This window comes from Pinus tabuliformis, chromosome 9, assembly GCF_031772625.1.
Source record: "Pinus tabuliformis cultivar Carrire ecotype Pingquan chromosome 9, CPIR1, whole genome shotgun sequence".
NCBI lineage: Eukaryota > Viridiplantae > Streptophyta > Pinopsida > Pinales > Pinaceae > Pinus > Pinus tabuliformis.
In genome coordinates this window covers 1,561,428,123-1,561,448,405 of record NC_142307.1, presented here as the reverse complement: position 1 = coordinate 1,561,448,405, position 20,283 = coordinate 1,561,428,123, and the positions used below count along the sequence as shown (strand labels likewise).

Sequence of the window (20,283 nt, the reverse complement as noted above, 5' to 3'; positions counted from 1 at the left end):
ATATACCACAATTTAGTTATAACCGATTCCAGTAAACCAAACAAAATTTTAGATGAGCCTGACTGAAACCGAGAACAGAAGCAAACTTGTTCTATGAAGGGCATTGACATAGTGGCCATCAGAGCTTCCAAAAGGCGGTCGAAGGTTTGCTGACTCGGCTCAAACACGAACATTCCAGCATTGAACTATGGAGAGGATCATTGCCCTAATTCCATGGGCCATGATACCTTCTCCGGGCACTACTGGCAGTATCCAATTTTGTATTGCGGAGTGCAACTCCATGTCTACTTGCAGAAGTAATCCATCACCGCATAAAAATATCCATCCCGCATTTCAAAGAGATTGTCAATGTTGTCAAAGACATGGATGTCTACATCTAGATATACCAACTTGTTGTACTCCTCAAACTACTCATCACTCAAAACGAAACAAGATTGTTAATAACTAAGTATATTCAAGTAATTAGGAAAGGTATTGATGTTAAAATCTATGCATGCATCCAAATTTGCAAGAAATGAAAATACCTCCTATTGACAGTGCTGGAACCACCAACATGTAAGGGGATCTCACTGGTAAGAATTCCCAATTAGACCTTATACCATTTGGTGTAGGAGTACCAGCAGTGGGTCGTAAAGCAATGCCTTGACCATGATGTTGCATAGAGGCAAGTAAGATAACTCTGTCAGTAGCAAGGGTGTGACTGCTACAGTGAGTCAAGGAAGGTGTATGAGAAGTTCTAACACAGGTGGGTTGAGATGAGGGTGAAGGTGAGTTCCAGGTTGAAAGGGACCAGTCCCAACTCGGCTAGAAACACACAACACACAAAACATACACAGCTTCTGACGGAGCAGTCCACTTGGATGCAGTAATCACAACATACAATTTAAGGTAACACATACAACACTCACAGATCAGTCCGAACGAGTGCAACGGTTGTTACATCAAGGTTCATGTGAAAGGTCTATCTGATGTCCGGCAGAGCAGTCGACACGGACGAGACAACATTAATAGCATATACAACACATTTCCATTAATAGATTATGCATTACAACAAATGAATCAGTTCAAATGTAGAACATAGGTTAAAGCAACATGCATTACAAGTGTTAAAGATTAGTCTTACAACATGTAGAATACATGCGTGAAAACATGTTGGCTCTTATTATATAAAGAAGTGTAAGTTCCAATCATACAATACATCCATGTAAACCTGCTAGCCCCAACAGTGGAACGTTACAACCACATCCACCTGCTCCTCCAAAGAGATGAACTAGCTCTGTGCAGTGGAGAAGCCAAGCACATTACAATACTGTCCAAGCTCTTTCCAAGATAATCTTATCAGAATCTTCGCTGACCAAAAGCCTATACAATGAGTTATGAGGAACTATTTATAGCAAAGGGTGGGGTGACCCTTGACATTCCCCTTTGTGACAGTTCAACTACCCTCATGACTCTTCACCTACTCTATGATTGTTACATCCAACTATTGACACTTTACTTACACTTGACATGAATCAACATTACAATGCACATGTACTCATGTGAGTTAACATGGCTTGAGCAAGCCATGCAAGACATCACTGACACTCGGTCCGTTGTGATAAGACCAACTCTTTGACATGCTTGTGATGGTGAAGGTGGTGAGTTGATGCCAAGCTTGGTCATCCATGATGGTGCGCATGCACCTCATGGTGACATATTGCTGAAGCGAACTCTTACCTCCATTGCAACCGATGCATTGGTTCAACCCCTTCATCCAACTCGTCTACTAACATGCGCATGGTCTTCTTGGGTGCAGCTGAACTGACAACACACTGATGCATAATGTTCGTGCTAATCTTCAAGTGTGTGCTGGTGGTCATGCACATCAACTTGTCAAAGTACATGTTCAGCTCCAGTTGGACTTGCTTCTTGTCTTCACCTTGGTGAGTCTGTTGAGTGGGCTGGATTGCATGCATGTGCATAATGACATGCATGCTACCGAATACCTTGCATGCAATCAAAAACACTACTCGCCATGTCTGCTTCGTGCCAGCTACCAAGACGAATATTTAACTTGTACGGGCGCAGTTTCATCCGTGGGTGTTGCGCCCACTGTTATTCTTGTTCCTGCTACAATTCATTCGTCTGTTTGTGCAGCTTCATGTTCTTCCTTGAGTTGCTGCTTCAGTACATGCAAATTTGGAGAGTCATGCTACAAGATGACTGCGCGACATGAAGATCACACGAAGACAGACTTTGGATCTGCTTGATCTTGCAACTTTGTTCTGTCTCTGTGTTGTCAAAAACCTTCCTCTTGCATTCATTGCATCTGATACATTCGCTGCATTTGGTATGTTGCCTTCAGCTGTTGTTCATGATCTTTCTTGCTTTGATATCTTGATGTTCTTGTTTACGAACAAATTGATGTCTTCGTGAGTAGGCAAGTTCATATACATTTGATCAACTGCATCTCCAAGTGTGCTCTTAACGGTGTCTTCGACTTTGTTACCTTGGAAACCATTGTACCTGAACTGTTGAGAGGAAGATGAACACCTGCAATACCTGGAGACATGGAAACACTCATGGAAACACTCTTTGAGTCGAAAACCAAAATGAACTTGAGAGATGACTTGCAACATAACTCCGTGACTGATCACGAAGGTTGCACAATTTCAGTCGGGAGGTCGGGAGACCAACTACCAAGACTACACAAGGCACAGTCTGGGTTGCTGGGAGACTGCCTGAATGCTGGAATTACGCAATGCACACTCCATTCTGGATGTTGACTACTTGGATTGTGCAATGCACAATCTCAGTTGGCAATGGTTGCAGGCTTAGTGATTGCATTGCACAATTTTCTTGGCCAACAGTCATTGTCCCTCAGGATTACGCAAAGAAGACCTGGGGAATAACTGTTGAGCAAAAATGTGCATTTTTGGAGAGGAAGCAAGAGCCTTCCCTCTCAGGATTGTGCATTGCTGTCTTGGTGAGGCTCTAGGTGGGGCAGAGTCTGGACTAAGGTTGGGAAAACTCATCGATGGGCAACTAAAGGTGAATGTGAGTGTGAATGCATGGTTATAAAAAGTGTAAGCATAAGGGAATGATCATGCATGCAAATGATGAATGACAGATTCAGAAAATGGAACAACATGCATGTGGGTGAGGCAAGTCACCGAATCAGTGACCGTTCTTGAAAAACAGTTTCATGCATGCAACAGTAGTGAGATGTTCAAAAAAACTGAAATGGTGCTAAGAAAAGCTAATATACATGTAAACAACAACAAGCGTTCAAAGAAAACTAGCAAATAATACTCATACAAGTGAAAACACAAAAAGCGACAGAAATGTGACATAAGACATGGGAGGAGGGCTTACCCAAAAACTGTTGAGTTGAATGTGCCGACTGCCCCTAGTTGTGATGTGGGATGTCAAAGCTGCAAGGTTGATGTGAGGAAAGAGCTCTGCAGCGTACAGTTGATGAGTTTTGATAACATCGAGGTTGTGACGTGCATGCCTCAAATCTAGGGAAAGCGACACTTGGTGGGAGGTTTCTGAACTGATCCTTGCATGTAACCTCCAACTACTAAAAATAGATCCCTGAAACAAGGGATGCCTTTGCATGCTGCCTTGGAAGAAGCATCCCATGCATGCAACTCTATTTTTCTCGATATCAGAGGGAACCGGTCAAGTCAACTTCACATGCAAGAGATAGCTTGACTGCTTGAAGGACATGCACATTTCTGGCTGGGAGTTGGGCTAACTGCCCAGGAGATTTGCGCAATTTCTAGGCAGAGCAGCTGATTGTTGCCTAGATTTGCGCAAATTCTAGACTGAGTAGCCCTGCTGGGGAAAATTGTGCAGTTCCTATTGGGAGCGTTGACTGGCAAGATTATGCAATCTTAGAGCCCAGTAGGCTACTAGACAGGATTGCACAATTTTTGGAGGGAAGGATGGTTTCCCTCTAGAAATGCGCAATTTTCTTGGGGAAGCTGCTTAGCCTACAGTTGGACCAAGTCCGGGTGAACAACCTATGAGGGGAGTGCATCGGGTTGTGATCAACAGGCTTCCTTTGTGCAAGAAAAACACTGAAGCTTATGAACTTGACGAAACAAGGCAAGCTACTATCAAGGTTGGAAGGGAGGCTCCAAAATGAAGCTAAGGCAAAATTTTGGAGGGTGGTTGTAGTAGTTACAACAGTTTTGGAGGGTGGTTTTAGCCGCTAAAACACTTGGCGACACACTGGTAGAACTCCAGCTCTCTGAATGGACCTTGTTCGTGAAAAGCAAGTCTAACACCTCTGGAAGTATTGTTCAGTTCTCAGTTCGTCTTGGATTCACACTAGCTTGATTGCAAGATGTAGCATCTACCAATCTCTTGGTCGATTGACACACATTCCAAGCCAAGGCAACACAACTGTTTTGATTAGGGTTGAGGGCTATATTGGTGCACAAGAAATATAGTCGTCAAAGTCTTAGTTTCATCTCTAGTGTTGCTCCGCTGCCAGCAAGCCTGGACAGTACCCCGGCGGGGTCACATAGGAACACAAGCATGCCTCTGCTGCTAGTGAGCCTGGTCAGTACCTCGATGGAGTTACTTAAATCACCTCTCTGTGCAAGAAGTCTTTCTCTTCCATAGCACTTATTCATTTCAGAGGCAGAAAAGAGATCCCGACTTATTGAGAGTAGAAGAGGTTGCTCCAGTAGAGAAGTAGTTTATTATCCCTCTGACGTGCCTATTAAGGTCTTCCCCCTGACCTTATTCTACTTGACTGAGCTGACAAGGGTTAACCCAAAAACAACCAACTAGTGCGCAAGCATTGTGTTTTCACCAAGTTTCACTTCGAACAGTACGTATTTTCCATCAACATATCATGGATTGAAAGTAACAAGTTCTTCATGTAGAGACAGGATGACAGATAACCAAGTAGTGATAGCAGTACAAGGTCTCTTGTACTTTACCCAGCTTTCTTCAAGAGTCATACATGGTTTCATGCGAAACTATCCTATGAAACGAAACAAGCGAACTAACAAACAACAAAGCAAAGCAAAAGCAAAAGCAAAAGCGAAAGCAAAGAAAGTAAGCAAACAAGCAAGCAAACAAACAAACAAACAAACAAAGTAAGAAAACAAGCATGCAAGAAAACAACTCAAAAGCAAACACTACTCCTACTCCTAAGCTAACAGTGCATGGGTCATCTCACGTGAAGTGATACTTCCAATGCAGCCATCGGCGCATTGATTGACCCATGTTGGTGAAGGCATGGTTCACGAACAAGATAGCTATGTGAACCAGCAAACAAGAAAGATATAGCAATGAAGACAAACACACTCTGAGCTTACAAGTGACAATAGAACAAATATGAGTGAAAGTGCATGACATGCATTCTGTGGCACTGCCATGATGTTGTGCTACGCCTCGTAGAGATGTTGAGTGTATGCATCCTCTTGACTATGACATGCAAGAAAACGTGAGAAAGGTAGACCACTTGTGTTGTGCATGTGTGTTTGCTGTGTAAGATTCCTTCAATGCATGAGCAATGGGATTGTGTAGTCTGAGTGGAGGAAGAAAAATCTGGGTGTTTGGTTGATCTTATATGCAAAGAAGAGAGTGATAAGCAGCCTTGAGTGTTTCAACAATTTCCTGACCGGAAGTGAAGCCAACCTCGGGACAACGAGGGCCTGACATAACCATTAGCTCGAGATGAAGTGCCTCGATAGTCTGGGGGTTTCGACTTTGCTGACAGATAGATCATTGTAGACCAATGTCTTGGATAGATTAACAATGGTTGAATCAACATCGTGATCAGATGAGGAAGTGAATAGATCATGACAACCAAGATTAGAAAATTCTTGATGTTCGTTGGCATCCTCATGATTTGATTAATCGAGTAGAGGGGTAGATGAGAAGCAAAGATGTTCACCCTCTGTGTTTTCAAGAAAGATAGATGACAGATTGGACGGATGTTCCAAGGAAGATGTGTCCTCTCTACACTGTAATGACAAACTGACATCCAACGTGTCCTGTGAATGATTGGAACTAGAAGCATCCAGAAATGAGTTTTCATAGGGGAAATCAGGAGTGGCAGAATCACAAGGGATGTCAGGATGAATCGTATGAGGCGCGGATGGAAGGGGGTCATCTTTCACCGCAGGCTCTTCTTTAGATTCCCGCACACACTCATCATGAATGATGGCACATGTTAGTTGCATAACACCAACTCCGTCGACAACTTGATCCTCGTTCACAACAAGTGAGGAGTCTGAAATGGGAGAACACAAGATAGTACAATCCAGAGGATCAACAAAACGCAAGGATGGAAGTCAAGGGAAAGATTCCATGTGACAACCAACATGCTTTCTAGCCAAATCTACACAAATCTCAAGAGAAGGTGGGGTGGGAGAGTGTGACAGTTCAACAGAGGCATGTGCATGATCTCCCACATCACTCCACTCTGGTGGAGGTGTTTGATGAGGTGAAGGCGGATAGTCACTTGTGACAACGACTGTGCCTGCCTATGATTGCACAGCTCCATCACTGAAGTGTGCTGAGTGGTGTTTGGATATGTGAAGAAGATACTCAAATCTTCCATCAAGAAATTCCCAATCAATATCATCTTCGAGGAATCGGTATGAAAGATTACAAAAGCGTGTGTGAAACTATTCAACGGATTCATCGGGTGATTTTCGTAATTTCAAAATTTCTTTGTTGAGTGCTTTACGGTCATAGTGATTGAAAGCACGGTCTATCTCTGCGACCAGATGAGCAAGAGAATGAATAGATTTTTCGGGCAGCGTGGCACACCAGTGCATTGGGTGCCCTTGAAGTGTGGAGATGAACAATGCACAACTCATGTATTTCTCAAAGAATCCATATATTTCGCATGAGCCTACAACGAATATTGCGTGCCTTACTAAGGCTACATAGCCTCCACCATAAAATGTTTTATGAGACAAGTTATCCGAGAGCCTTTTCGGTATGATGAAATCATTTCCATAAAACTTGCATTCCGGAAGAGAAACTCGATAGTTAGTCATGATAGATGTGAAGAGATTCAAAACATATGTGAGGATTCAGCTTGTCATCTGGCCCTCCTTCTAGAGCCAAAATGTTGACGGTGTTGGACCTGCGACGAAAATGTAAGGGGATCTCCCAGGTAAGAAGTCCCAATTAGACCTCAAACTGTTTGGTGTAGAAGTCGCAGCAGTGGGTCGTAAAGCAATGCCTTGACCGCGATGTCACACAGAGGCAAGTAAGAAAACTCTATCAGTAGCAAGGGTGTGATTATTGCAGTGAGTCAAGGAAGGCGTATGAAAGGTTCTAACGCAGGTGGGTTGAGATAAGGGTGAAGGTGAGTTCCAGGTTGAAAGGGATCAGTCCCAACTCTGCTAGGAACACACAACACATAGGACATACACAGCTTTCGGCGGAGTAGTCCACTTGGATGCGGTAGTCACACCATACAAGGTAAGATAACAAGTACAACACTCACAGATCAGTCCAAACAAGTGCAACGGTTGTTACAGCAAGGTTCATGTGAAAGGTCCGTCTAATGTTAGACAGAGCAGTCGAGATGGACGGGACAACATTAACATCATATACAACACATTTCCATTAATAGATTATGCATTACAACAAATGAATCAGGTCATATGTAGAACACAGGTTAAAGAAGTGTAAGTTCCAATCATACAATACATCCATGTAAACCCGCTAGCCCCAATAGTGGAATGCTACAGCCACATCTTCCCGCTCCTCCAAAGAGATGAACTAGCTCCGTGCAGTGGAGAAGCCAAGGCGCATTACAATACTGTCCAAGCTCTTTCCAAGATAGTCTTATCAGAAGCTTGGCTAACCAAAATCCTATACAATGAGTTATGAGGGACTATTTATAGCAAAGGGTGGGGTGACCCTTGACATTCCCCTTTATGATAGTTCAACTACCCTCATGACTCTTCACCTACTCTATGACTGTTACATCCAACTATTGACATTTGACTTACACTTGACATGGCTCAACATTAAAATGCACATGTACTCATGTGAGACAACATGACTTGAGAAAGCCATGAAATACATAACTGACACTCGATCTGTTGTGATGCGACCAACTCTTTGACATGCTTGTGATGGTGAAGGTGGTGAGCCGATTCCAAGCTTGGTCATCCGTGATGGTGCGCATGCATCTCATGGTGACATCTTGCTGAAGTGAACTCTTACCTCCATTGCAACTGGTGCATTGGTTCGGCCCCTTCATCCAACTCATCTGCTAACATGCGCATGGTCTTCATGGGTGCGGCTAAATCGACAACACACCGATGCATAGTATATGTGTTGATCTTAAAGTGTATGCTAGTGGTCATGTGCATCAACTTGTCGAAGTACATGTTCAGCTCTAGTCGGACTTGCTTCTTGTCTTCATTTTGGTGATGTGTTGAGTGGGATAGATTACATGCGTGCACACAATGACATGCATGTTGTTGAATCCATTGCATGCGATCAAAAACACTGCTCACCATGTCTGCTTCATGCTAGCTGCTGGGATGAATCTTTAACTTGTATGGGTGCAGTTTCATCTGTGGGTAGTGCGCCCACTGCTATTCTTGTTCCTGCTGCAACTCATTTGCCTATTTGTGCAGCTTCATGTTCTTCCTTGAGTTGCTGCTTCAGCACATGGAACTCCTTCTTTGTTCCATTGTCTATCTTTGTGCGATCTTCATGTCGCATCATCACCTCGTACCCTGAGTCTCCAAAGTTTCTTTCATTATCAATGGATCTGCTTGATCTTGCAACTTTGTTCTGCCTCTGTGTTGTCAACAACCTTCTTCTTACATTCATTGCATCCGCTGCATTCATTGTGTTTGGTATGCTGCCTTCAGCTGCTACTCATGATGCTTCTTTCTGTGATATCTTGATGTTATTTTCTATGAAAAAATTGATGTCTTCGTGAGTAGGAAATCTCATAGACATTTGGTCGACTGTATCTCCAAGTGTGCTCTGAACGGTGTCTTCGACTCTGCTCTCTTGGAAACCATTGTACCTACATTGCTGAGAGGAAGATGAACACCTGCAATACCCGGAGACATGGAAACACTCATGGCAAGAAATATGTCAGTCGAAAACCAAAATGAACTTGAGGGTTGACTTGCAACATAGCTACGTGACTAATCACGAAGGTTGCACAATTTCGGCCAGGAGGTCAGGAGACCGATTGCCAAGACTGCACAAGGCATACTCTGGGCTACTATGAGACTGACTAACTGCTGGAACTATGCAATGCATAGTTCAATATGGCTAATGACTCTTGGGATTGCACAATGTGCAATCTCAACTGGCAATGGCTATAATCTCAATGACTGCATTGTGCAATTTTCTTGGCCAACAGTCACTATCCCTAAGGATTGCACAAACCAGACCTAGGGAATAGCTGTCGGGCATAAATGCGCATTTCTGGAGAGGAAGGAAGAGCCTTCCCTCATGATTGTGCAATGTTGTCTTTGTGAGGCTCTCAGTAGGGCAGAGTCTAGGCCGAGGTTGGCCAGACTCGCCGACGGGCAACTAAAGGTGAATGTGAGTGTGAATGTATGTTGATACTAAGTGTAAGCATAAGGGAATGATCATGCATGCAAATGATGAATGAAATATTCATAAAATGGAACAACATGCATGTGGGTGAGGCGAGTCACCGAATTGGTGATCGTTTGCGAAAAACAGTTTCATGCATACGACAATAGTGAGATGTTGATGAAAACTGAAACAGTTCTAGGACAAGCTAAAATACATGTAAGCGACAACAGGCATTCGAAGAAAACAAGCAAACAATACTCATACAAGTGAAAACACAAAATGCAACACAAGGCATGGGAAGCGGGCTTACCCCAAAATAGTTGAGTTGAATGTGCCGACTACCCCTAGATGTGATGTGGGACGTCAGAGCTGCAAGGTTGATGTGAGGAATGAGCTCTGTAGCATCCAGTTGATGATTTTTGATAACATCGAGGTTGTGATGTGCATGCCTTAAATCTAGGGAAAGCGACACTTGGTGGGAGGTTTCTGAATTGATCCTTGCATGTAACCTCCAGCTGCTAAAAATAGATCCTTGAAACAAGGGATGCCTTTACATGTTGCCTTGGGAGAAGCAGTCCATGCATGCAAGTCTGTTTTGCTTGGTACTAGAGGGAACTGGTTAAATTAGTTGCACATGCAAGAGACAACTCGACTGCTTGAAGGAAATGCACATTTCTGGCTAGGCGTTGGGCTGACTGCCAAAGAGATTTGTTGTTGGGTCCCTATAATACTAGTGATTACCCCATTACTATTGTATTTATACCCCTTATTAATATTGTTGTGCCCCTATTGCCCCCATATTGTTATTACTGTGCCCCATAGAATCCCTCTATTGTTATTTTTGTGGCTTTATATTATTATTGTTAGGTCGGCTGGGTTATATTGTGACTCCTTAGACTCCTATATATAGAAAGGAGTTTTTGTCATTTGAATCATCCAAGAATTGTTCATTTATGTAATGTAAAGGAGGTTTCCCCCTCGAAGAGGCTGAATTCTAAGACGTTGATCTATCTTTTCTATCTTTTCTTGACCTAGTTTCATAACATTTGGTATCAGAGCTTTGGATTCTAGGGTTTCACTGCTCCAAACAGGTCATCGTGGTATTTTCGCTATAACTTTTTTTCTGCGACGTTTCAGATGCTAAAAAAAAAAACTCATTTGAGAAGACATCACGTCGAATCTCGGGTCCGAATTTCAGAGCTTTTTGCGCTATATTTACGGAGATATGATCTGAGGACGTTGGTCTTTTTGCAGACTCCTGAATTACATTCCAAACAGGTGACCTGGGGAAAATCATCATAACTTTTTCCCTGAGCATTGGATTGAAATTTCGTAAGAAGTCGTAGAAAGAGGATGGACTTTAGTTTCTTGTATATATTTTTCAGAGCCAAAGGACGAAACAGTGACTCGTGGCACGTCGTACAAGTTCGCTTTATTAAACTAGTCTATAATCAGGTCACTGTGGGAGATTTCGCATAACTCTTCCTTGGAGAATCCAAATTGGATCAGACTGGTGGCATTGGAAAGAGGACACAGAGGGCTACCATAGGTTGCAATTTCAGAACTGGATGATCTAAAAATATAGAGATACATCAGAGGCAATATCGAGCTCCTACAAAGTGAAAAAAAAGGTGTGTAGATTCTTTTAAATTTTTTGCTTAAGAGTGGTTTGAAAATTTATTTTGAAGGAATTCAAAGGGCTAGTAGAGCATTATTATCGGTAACTGATGCCCCGAGGAAAGAAAATGCAAACACCTAGTAAGGAACCTGAAAGCTCTAGCATGACTCATGAAGAAGAAGAAGAAATGTTATATGATATATCAAAATTACAAGAACAAGTGCAACAAGTGTCACTTGCACAAAAAGCAACAGAATCTAAGATGGATGGTTTAAGGAAAGATGTAGAAGCTAAGATGGATGGTTTAAAGAAAGGTGTAGAAGCTAAGATGGATTGTTTAAAGAAAGTCGTAGAAGCTAAGATGGATGGCATGGAAGCTAAGGTGAATGGCGTGGACGCTAAAATTGATGGCATGGATGATAAGATGGAAGAATTGAAGATAAACATGAATAAGTTGCTACAAGAAATGGTCACTAATGGTGAAAGGGTACTAAAGGAAACTCATGATGAGAACAAAAGAAATGTTAATCATGATTCCATAGACTCTAATGTTGGATCAAAGACTCACCATATTCCAAAAATCGATATGAGGAAGTTTGATGGCAAGGATCCCGCCACATGGATATTACAGATGGAGCAATTCTTCGATCTCAATAATGTGCAAAACACACAAAAGGTACGTATGGAAACTTTATATTTGGAACCAAATCAGTTTGTATGGTATCAATGGCTTTGCTCTCGTAAACAATTTATCACTTGGGCAATTTTTACGGAAGAATTGATAGCACATTATGAGGATACAAAAAGCAACACTTTTTTTAGCCAATTGATAAGTCTCAAACAAAAGGGTTCAATAATGGAGCACATTGAGGAGTTCCAAAAATTGAACATAAGGGTAAAAGATATTCCAGAGGAGCATAGGATTGATGTGTTCATAGGGTCTTTAAAGGATAATATCCAACATGATGTTCGCCTTTGGGAACCTGATTCATTAGAGAAGGCATTCAGGTTAGCAAGAAAAATGGAAAGCAAAATTATGGCAACCAGGAAGCATACCACTCACAACTATAAAGACGGAAGTGTTGTTGCCCCTAGTCTTCCACAACCTATAAGGTTGACACCACAACAATTGGAAGAAAAAAGAGCAAAAGGGCTTTGTTACAGTTGTGATAGCAAATACACTAAAGGTCATAAGTGTGCTGAGAAGAAATTATTCTACATAGATTGTGAAGAGGAAGAAGAAAAGGAGCAAGAAAGGTCAAAAGAAGAGGATATACTCCAGGAACAAAGCCTAGATGAAGAAAAAATAAATCCGACCATATCTTGTAATGCATTGGCAGGGAATTACCACTCCTCAAACCATCAAGATAGAAGGACAAATCAAGAAGAAAAAGGTAATAGTGTTGATTGATTCAGGAAGCACCCACAATTTTATTCATTGTAAGGTAGCAAAAGAATTGAATTGCTTCCTATATCCAGCACCAGAGTGTCAAGTGATGATTGCAAATGGAGGAACAATAAATTGCTCTGGAAAGTGCCATAATATCAAGCTATCCATGGGAGAATATGTATTGACTAGCCCAATGCTTTCCATTCCAATGGGAGGTGCTGATGTTGTACTAGGAGTCCAATGGCTACAATCCTTGGGTACAATAGCTTTTAATTTTCAAGAAATTTTCATCAAATTTTCTACGGAAGGAAAGGAAGTTGAATTAAGGGGTATTGCAGGGAAACCAGGAAAGATAATCAGCTCTAATGGTATGACAAAGCTTCTAAAAAAGGAGCAAAGAGGTGTAATTGCACAATTATGTTCGCTAGATGTTTCCACATTGGAATCATCTATTTCTCCAGATCTCCAAAAAGTCCTGGACAATCATTCCAAGGTATTTGAGACTCCCAAAGGTCTCCCACCTATGCGTGATCATGATCATGCTATTCATCTGATTCCAGGAAGTGTTCCTCCAAACATCAGGCCGTACAGATATCCCTATGTCCAAAAGAGTGAAATTGAACGTATGGTTGCAGAAATGCTAGAGGCTGGTATAATTCAACCGAGTCAAAGTTCTTTCTCTGCTCCAGTAGTATTGGTGCACAAGAAGGATGGATCATGGCGCATGTGTCCAGATTATAGGGAGCTCAACAAGCTCACTATTAAAGATAAGTTCCCCATTCCTGTCATTGATGAATTACTGGATGAATTGCATGGATCAATTTACTTCACCAAGTTGGATCTTCGTTCAGGATATCATCAAATCAGAATGAAGACTGAAGACATTCCAAAAAAAGCATTTAGAACTCATGAGGGTCATTATGAATTTTTGGTCATGCCTTTTGGCCTTACCAATGCACCTTCAACATTTCAAGGTTTGATGAATTCAATTTTCAAACCATTCCTTAGAAAATTTGTGTTAGTATTTTTTGATGATATACTAATCTACAGCAAGTCTTGGAAGGATCATGTTGAACATGTTGACAGGGTGCTACAACTATTGGAGGAGAAACAATTATATGCAAAAAGATCCAAATGTTTCTTTGGAGTCCAGGAGGTGGAATATCTGGGTCATATTGTATCTCATGAAGGAGTTAAGGTAGACCCTAGCAAAATTAAAGCCATTAAGGAATGGAAAATCCCCACATCCATAAAGCATCTGCGAGGATTTCTCGGGTTGACAGGGTATTATCGCAAGTTTGTTAAGAATTATGGGAGAATAGCAGCACCTCTAACAACATTATTGAAGAAAGATGCATTTTCATGGACTTCGGAAGCAACAAAGGCCTTTGAACATCTTAAAGAGGCAATGTGCCAAGCACCGGTCTTAGCTACACCGGACTTCACAAAAACCTTTATTGTGGAATGTGATGCTTCAGGAAATGGAATTGGTGCTGTTCTAATGCAAGATGAAAGACCCATTGCTTTTGAAAGTCGTCCAATCAAGGGAAAGTTTTTAAGCAAAGCTATTTATGAGAAGGAAATGTTGGCAATACTCCATGCACTTAAGAAATGGCGACCCTACCTAATGGGAAGACACTTCAAGGTAAAAACGGATCATGATAGCCTTAAATACTTTTTAGAACAAAGATTATCCTCTGAAGAGCAACAAAAGTGGGTCACAAAGATGTTGGGTTATGACTTTGAAATCATCTACAAAAAAGGGAAGCAAAATGTGGTGGCAGATGCACTCTCAAGAAAGGATGAGGATGTGGAAGCATTGTTGTGCGCCATTTCTATTATCCAACCAGATTGGATAAACAAAGCAAGGGAGGAATGGAAGAATGACGAAGAAGTGTGGGCACTTATTCGAAAGTTACAACAAGATTCCAGTACGTCTGATACATTTAGCTGGCAAAATGATTCGTTATGGTACAAAGATCGCTTATACCTCTGTAAGAATTCCCAGCTAAAACAAAAGATTCTTATGGAATTGCACACTTCTCCCTTAGGAGGGCACTCAGGATTTTTAAAAACTTACCACAGGGTTAAGAAGGAATTTTTTTGGGATGGCCTTAAATCAGATATTCAAAAGTTTGTGGCGGAATGTTTGGTTTGCCAACAAAATAAAGTTGAAACAATTAAGACACCGGGTCTATTACAACCTTTATCCATTCCAAGCCAACGTTGGGAGGAGGTTTCAATGGATTTTATCACAGGTTTACCCAAGTCTGAGGGAAAGAGTGTCATCATGGTGGTAGTTGACAGACTTACCAAGTATGCACACTTTTGTGCATTATCACATCCATTTAAAGCCAGTACAGTTTCTACTGCATTTATGGAAACAATCAAAAGCTACATGGAAACCCAAAGATTATTGTAAGTGACAGAGATCCCATTTTCACTGAAAATTTTTGGACATAATTATTTTCTTGTCTTGGTACTCAGTTAGCTCATAGCTCATCTTATCATCCTCAATCTGATGGGCAAACTGAGATAGTAAACAAATGTTTGGAAGGATATCTTCGTTGCTTTGTATCTGATAAACAGACACAATGGGTCAAATGGTTGCCTCTAGCTGAATGGTGGTATAACACTTCCTTCCATACAGCAACAAAAATGACCCCATTTATGGCACTTTATGGGTATCAACCACCATCCATCACATCATATTTAAGAGAAAATTCTAAGGTTCAGGCAGTGGAACATCACATCGAACATCAACAACAAGTCCTCCAACTCTTAAAGGATAACCTCGTGTTGGCACAAAATAGAATGAAACAACAGGCAGATCAACATCGCAGTGAAAGAAGTTTTGATGTAGGTGATTGGGTATTCCTACGGCTACAACCATATAAGCAAATGTCCCTCAAGCAAGCTAAGAAGGATAATAAATTATCACCAAAGTATTATGGTCCGTACAAGGTGTTGCAAAAGATTGGTACTATGGCATACAAATTGGAGCTTCCTGCAGCTTCTCGATTGCACCCAGTTTTCCATGTTTCATGTTTAAAGAAGGTTATAGGAGACAAGCTCCCAGTTCAAACAATATTTCCAGAACTTGACGAGGAAGGAAAAATTATATTGGAACCGGAAGCAGTCACAGAAACAAGAACTCGACAGCTACGAAATCGATCAATTTCAGAGTATCTTATCAAGTGGAAGAACTTATCCGCTGAAGATTCCACATGGGAGGATGAGAATTTTATGCAGAAGTATCCAGAACTACTCAAGCGTTGAGGACAACACTTTTTTGAAGGAGAGGGGCATGTTGGGTCCCTATAATACTAGTGATTACCCCATTACTATTGTATTTATACCCCTTATTAATATTGTTGTGCCCCTATTGCCCCCATATTGTTATTACTGTGCCCCATAGAATCCCTCTATTGTTATTTTTGTGGCTTTATATTATTATTGTTAGGTCGGCTGGGTTATATTGTGACTCCTTAGACTCCTATATATAGAAAGGAGGTTTTTTCATTTGAATCATCCAAGAATTGTTCATTTATGTAATGTAAAGGAGGTTGCCCCCTCGAAGAGGCTGAATTCTAAGACATTGATCTATCTTTTCTATCTTTTCTTGAGCTGGTTTCATAACATTTGCACAATTTATGGGTAGAGCAGTTGACTCTGCCCAAATTTGCACAAATTCTGGGCTGAGCAATCTTGCTGGGAAAATTGCACAATTCCTGCTAGGAGTGTTGACTGGCACGATTGCGCAATCTTGGAGCCCAGCAAGCTACCAGACATGATTATGCAATTTCTGGAGGGAGGGTTGGTTTCCCTCTAGAAATGTGCAATTTTCTTGGGGAGGTTGCTCCGCCTGCAGCTGGACCAAGTTTGGGTGAACAGCCGGTGAGGGGAGTGCATCGGGCTGTGATCGATAGGATGGCTTTGTGCAAGAAAAACACTAAAGCTTATGAACTTGACAAAGCAAGGCAAGCTATTGTGAAGGTTGGAAGGGAAGCTCCAAAATGAAGCTAAGCCAAAATTTTGGAGGGTGGTTGCAGCCACTACAACACCTCCCAAATGTGGAGTTTGGAGTAGTTGAGGGCATAATAAGGCATTGAAAAGTGCACTTCATTCTCGAAAGGATGGATGGGTTGAATCTAGCAAACAATAAAACCTTGTCTTCGCAGTTGCAGGTGATGATCCTTCGAAACATGGGCCAACATAGCAACGACGAGAGGATATGCACTCTTCACCTTGCGGAGACCCTTTGCAAGACCGATAAGACCTTTCACATATTCGGCACATCCCACCAAGAAAGTGACGTACGCTTTGCATTTCTTCTTGGTCGCCGCAACCTTTGCACTGAAGAACTAATCTACAGGAGTAATTTATGGATTCATGGCGAGAAGAGAAGAATCGATAGTAAGTATGTTGGAATTGAATAATTTATTGGAAAGAAGAGGAATGAATTTGCAGAACAAGAGAGTAGAAGTGTAGTGTGTGTTTGCTTCAATGGGAGCATGTGTTTTATAGACAAAAGGGATCGACTATTACAGAAAAGTAAGTTGAAAATGATAATATCGAGAATGTAATAGCCAATAGTCAGATGACAGGATAGCATGGACGTGTCAAATCCCCTATGGTCTATGAGAAATTCCACTGTCAGGAGTGGAATTCGGAAAGTCCAGACATAGCTCTCTGAAACTTCGAAGTGTTGAAAAGACGTCACTGGAATGGTTGGAATGAAAGGAAAGTTGGATACACAGATACAGAAGTTTGAGAAAGGTAACACATAGCAACGGTCGACCGACTTATGAAACGGTTTCTTCCGGGTAAAGAAATGGCATTGAGTCCGATGTGAATATTTATTAAGTGGATATGGAGAGTACTTTTGCATTTGAAGGCGTAACTAATGGTACCAACTACTCGTCTCTCCTCTAGCTAGTGTTTGAATATGTGGAGAAGACAGATTGGTCAGATTGTAAAATTCATTGTAATTGAATGTGATTTGACATGGTCATTATAAGTTGTTATTGGTTAGTGTGGGTTGATAAGTGTAGTTTTTTTAAAATAAACAACCTTAAGATTCATGGGGTGAATTAAAGAGAATCAATGGATCGAAATAGATTTTAATCCTTTTACAGATAGTTTCACTGATTTAGATTTAGATCCATTTCTAATTAAAAAAATTCTTAATATAATCATAAAAATTTTAAAATTTCTTAATATAGTCGTAAAAAACAGTTACATTTTTTTTATACTAAAAATTTAATTTAAAGACACTAATTCACTTACATATCAATACAATAACTTGTAAAAAGTTCAACTCTCGTAGAAAGCTAAAAAAATTAGAAAACCTGTAAAGAGCCTTTATCTATGACAAAATTTCAACCTTGATTAGACTTTCTAGCTTATTTAATGTTAGCTTGGAAAACCTATCAACTTGTGAGTTATTTTCGCTAAAAATATGTCTAAAAGAATTGGCCTAAAACTTTACTTTCAGCGTTTGAATATTGAGACATGAAAGCACTTGGAACTGAGCATGTCCATTTACCCAATCAATAATTACCTTGAAATCACCAAAGAATTGTTTAAATAAAATCCATTTTTGAAAAGTACATTAAACCCCCTAAAACTATCAATTATGCTCTAGTGTTTGTATCATAGCCTCCTCATATTGAAAGTATCTATGATTTTTGTTCACAACTATTTTCATACCTCATAGCCTCCTCATATTGAAAGTATCTATGATTTTTGTTCACAACTATTTTCATACCTCATAGCCTACTCATATTGAAAGCATCTATGATTTTTGTTCACAACTATTTGCATACCTCTTCCACATGAATCCAGCTGACCTGCACCATCAAGAAAACCAATAAGAAACTAGTTTGAAAATTGATATGAGAAAGAGTATCTGACTACATTGTGCATATATTCTCTATGAAATTCCTTAAAGTAACCAACAAATTTCAAACTAACAATTGATGCAAATATATGTGAGTTTTCAAATAAAGCATAATTCCTTTGTCTCCAGATGCACCAATCACAAAAATAGTAAGAACTCTAACTTTGTTAACTAAAAAATACAACTTCAATAGATTCTCTTGAAAGGTAAAAGCTTCCCAGACAACGGAAAGCTTTAAGATCTATAATATATCCTTCCACACATGTTTGGAGAACTCACACGAAACAAATAAGTGATCAATATATTTAGTTTGTTGACTACAAAGGACACACAAGCTACGACCACAAACTCCCCTCTTTATGTAGTTGTCCCAAGCCAATATCTTGTTTTCAAGTACTAGCTAACTAAAGCACTTGAGCTTTAAGGTGCAAATCCATTTCCAAATATACATATGCCACCATTTTTCCTTAATAGTCACAAAGGAATAAGAAATTGCTTCATATGATTCTTTCATTGTTATGAGACCAATGGATACATTCCAACTCCATACTATTTCATATTTCCTTCCTGTAAAATAAATACCATATTGTGACAACTCATTTATTTATATATGTTCTAGTCCTCTATAAAGATTCCTTGAAGTCCCAAATCACTAGCTTGTAATTAGCCACTAATTGTTTCGTCTGGTGTAAGTGTTTTTATTTGACAAAAAATATAAAACCATTTCTATTTAAAAGAAGAACAAGATCCAAGGGTAACCTATATAATTTCTCTCCTCCAATAAATGGATCCAAACCTAGAAGGATGTTTTTGCCATCTCCAACATTCTCCAAATTCAAAGAAAAGAGTCCATTAAAGATCTCCAACTGTTTGAAGCACATGAATTAAGTTTACAAGGTTTCCCAATCTAGTCAATAAGAGATAACTTCTTAAAGCATTTGGATATCATGAAATCACTCCAAAGACCAACATCAGTGATCACTCCCCAGAAACTCTTCATACATAGATCTTTCCCAAACTGAGGATATTTTAAAGCCCCTTAACCCTAGTTTTTTTGGAAGTGGTAGACTCTCCCAACTAACTAAATGCACTCCTTTCTTAGCTTTATTACCAAACCATAAGAAGTTGAACCTTCTTTATTGATTGATTTTAAGATGTACTTGGGAATCTTAAATAGAGAGAGCCAATAAACAAGTGTGTTTTCCAAGAAAATTTTGGAAAGTGTCATCTTGCCACCAAGAGATAGCCATCTGAAACATCAAATTTCCACTTTCTTTTCCACCTTTTTTAGAAGCCAAAACCAATCTTCCTTCAAATAATTGTTTGGATTTATAAAGTAACCTAGATTCTTAAAACTTGAATCAATAGAGTCATGTTGGAAAGGTAGCAAGAATACTATCTGAGATAAGGTTTGTTCTTCTACAAAATGAGTTAAGAAGCAAGATTTTTTACCATTGATTTCCATTCTAGATGCCACACAAAAAAATTGATGAAATTATTCAAAGGCTAACCATTCTTCCATATATGCTCTCCCAAATAGCAGCCCATCATCTAGAAACAATAAATGACCTATAAAAATCCTAGTAGCCACCTTTACCCCTTTGATCTTGCCATCCATCTAAGCCTTCCCAATCAATTTTCTCAAGCCTTCCATGACTAATAAAAACAACAAAGGTGATAGAGTACACCCTATTTGCAAACCCCTATTGCTTATGAAAAAAATGAAAGGAGATCCATTGATAAGAACAACAAAATTAGTTGAAGATATACACCCCATTATCTAGTCTCTTACCGCAAGGCCCAAACCAATTTGTAAAAGTACAAGTC

General features: G+C 40.2%; 1 pseudogene; it reads right to left on the bottom strand.

Moving 5' to 3' along the window:
- The window catches only part of LOC149154577 (galactinol synthase 4-like), a 78,014-nt pseudogene that overhangs the window by 6,945 nt on the left and 50,786 nt on the right, over window positions 1–20,283 (bottom strand).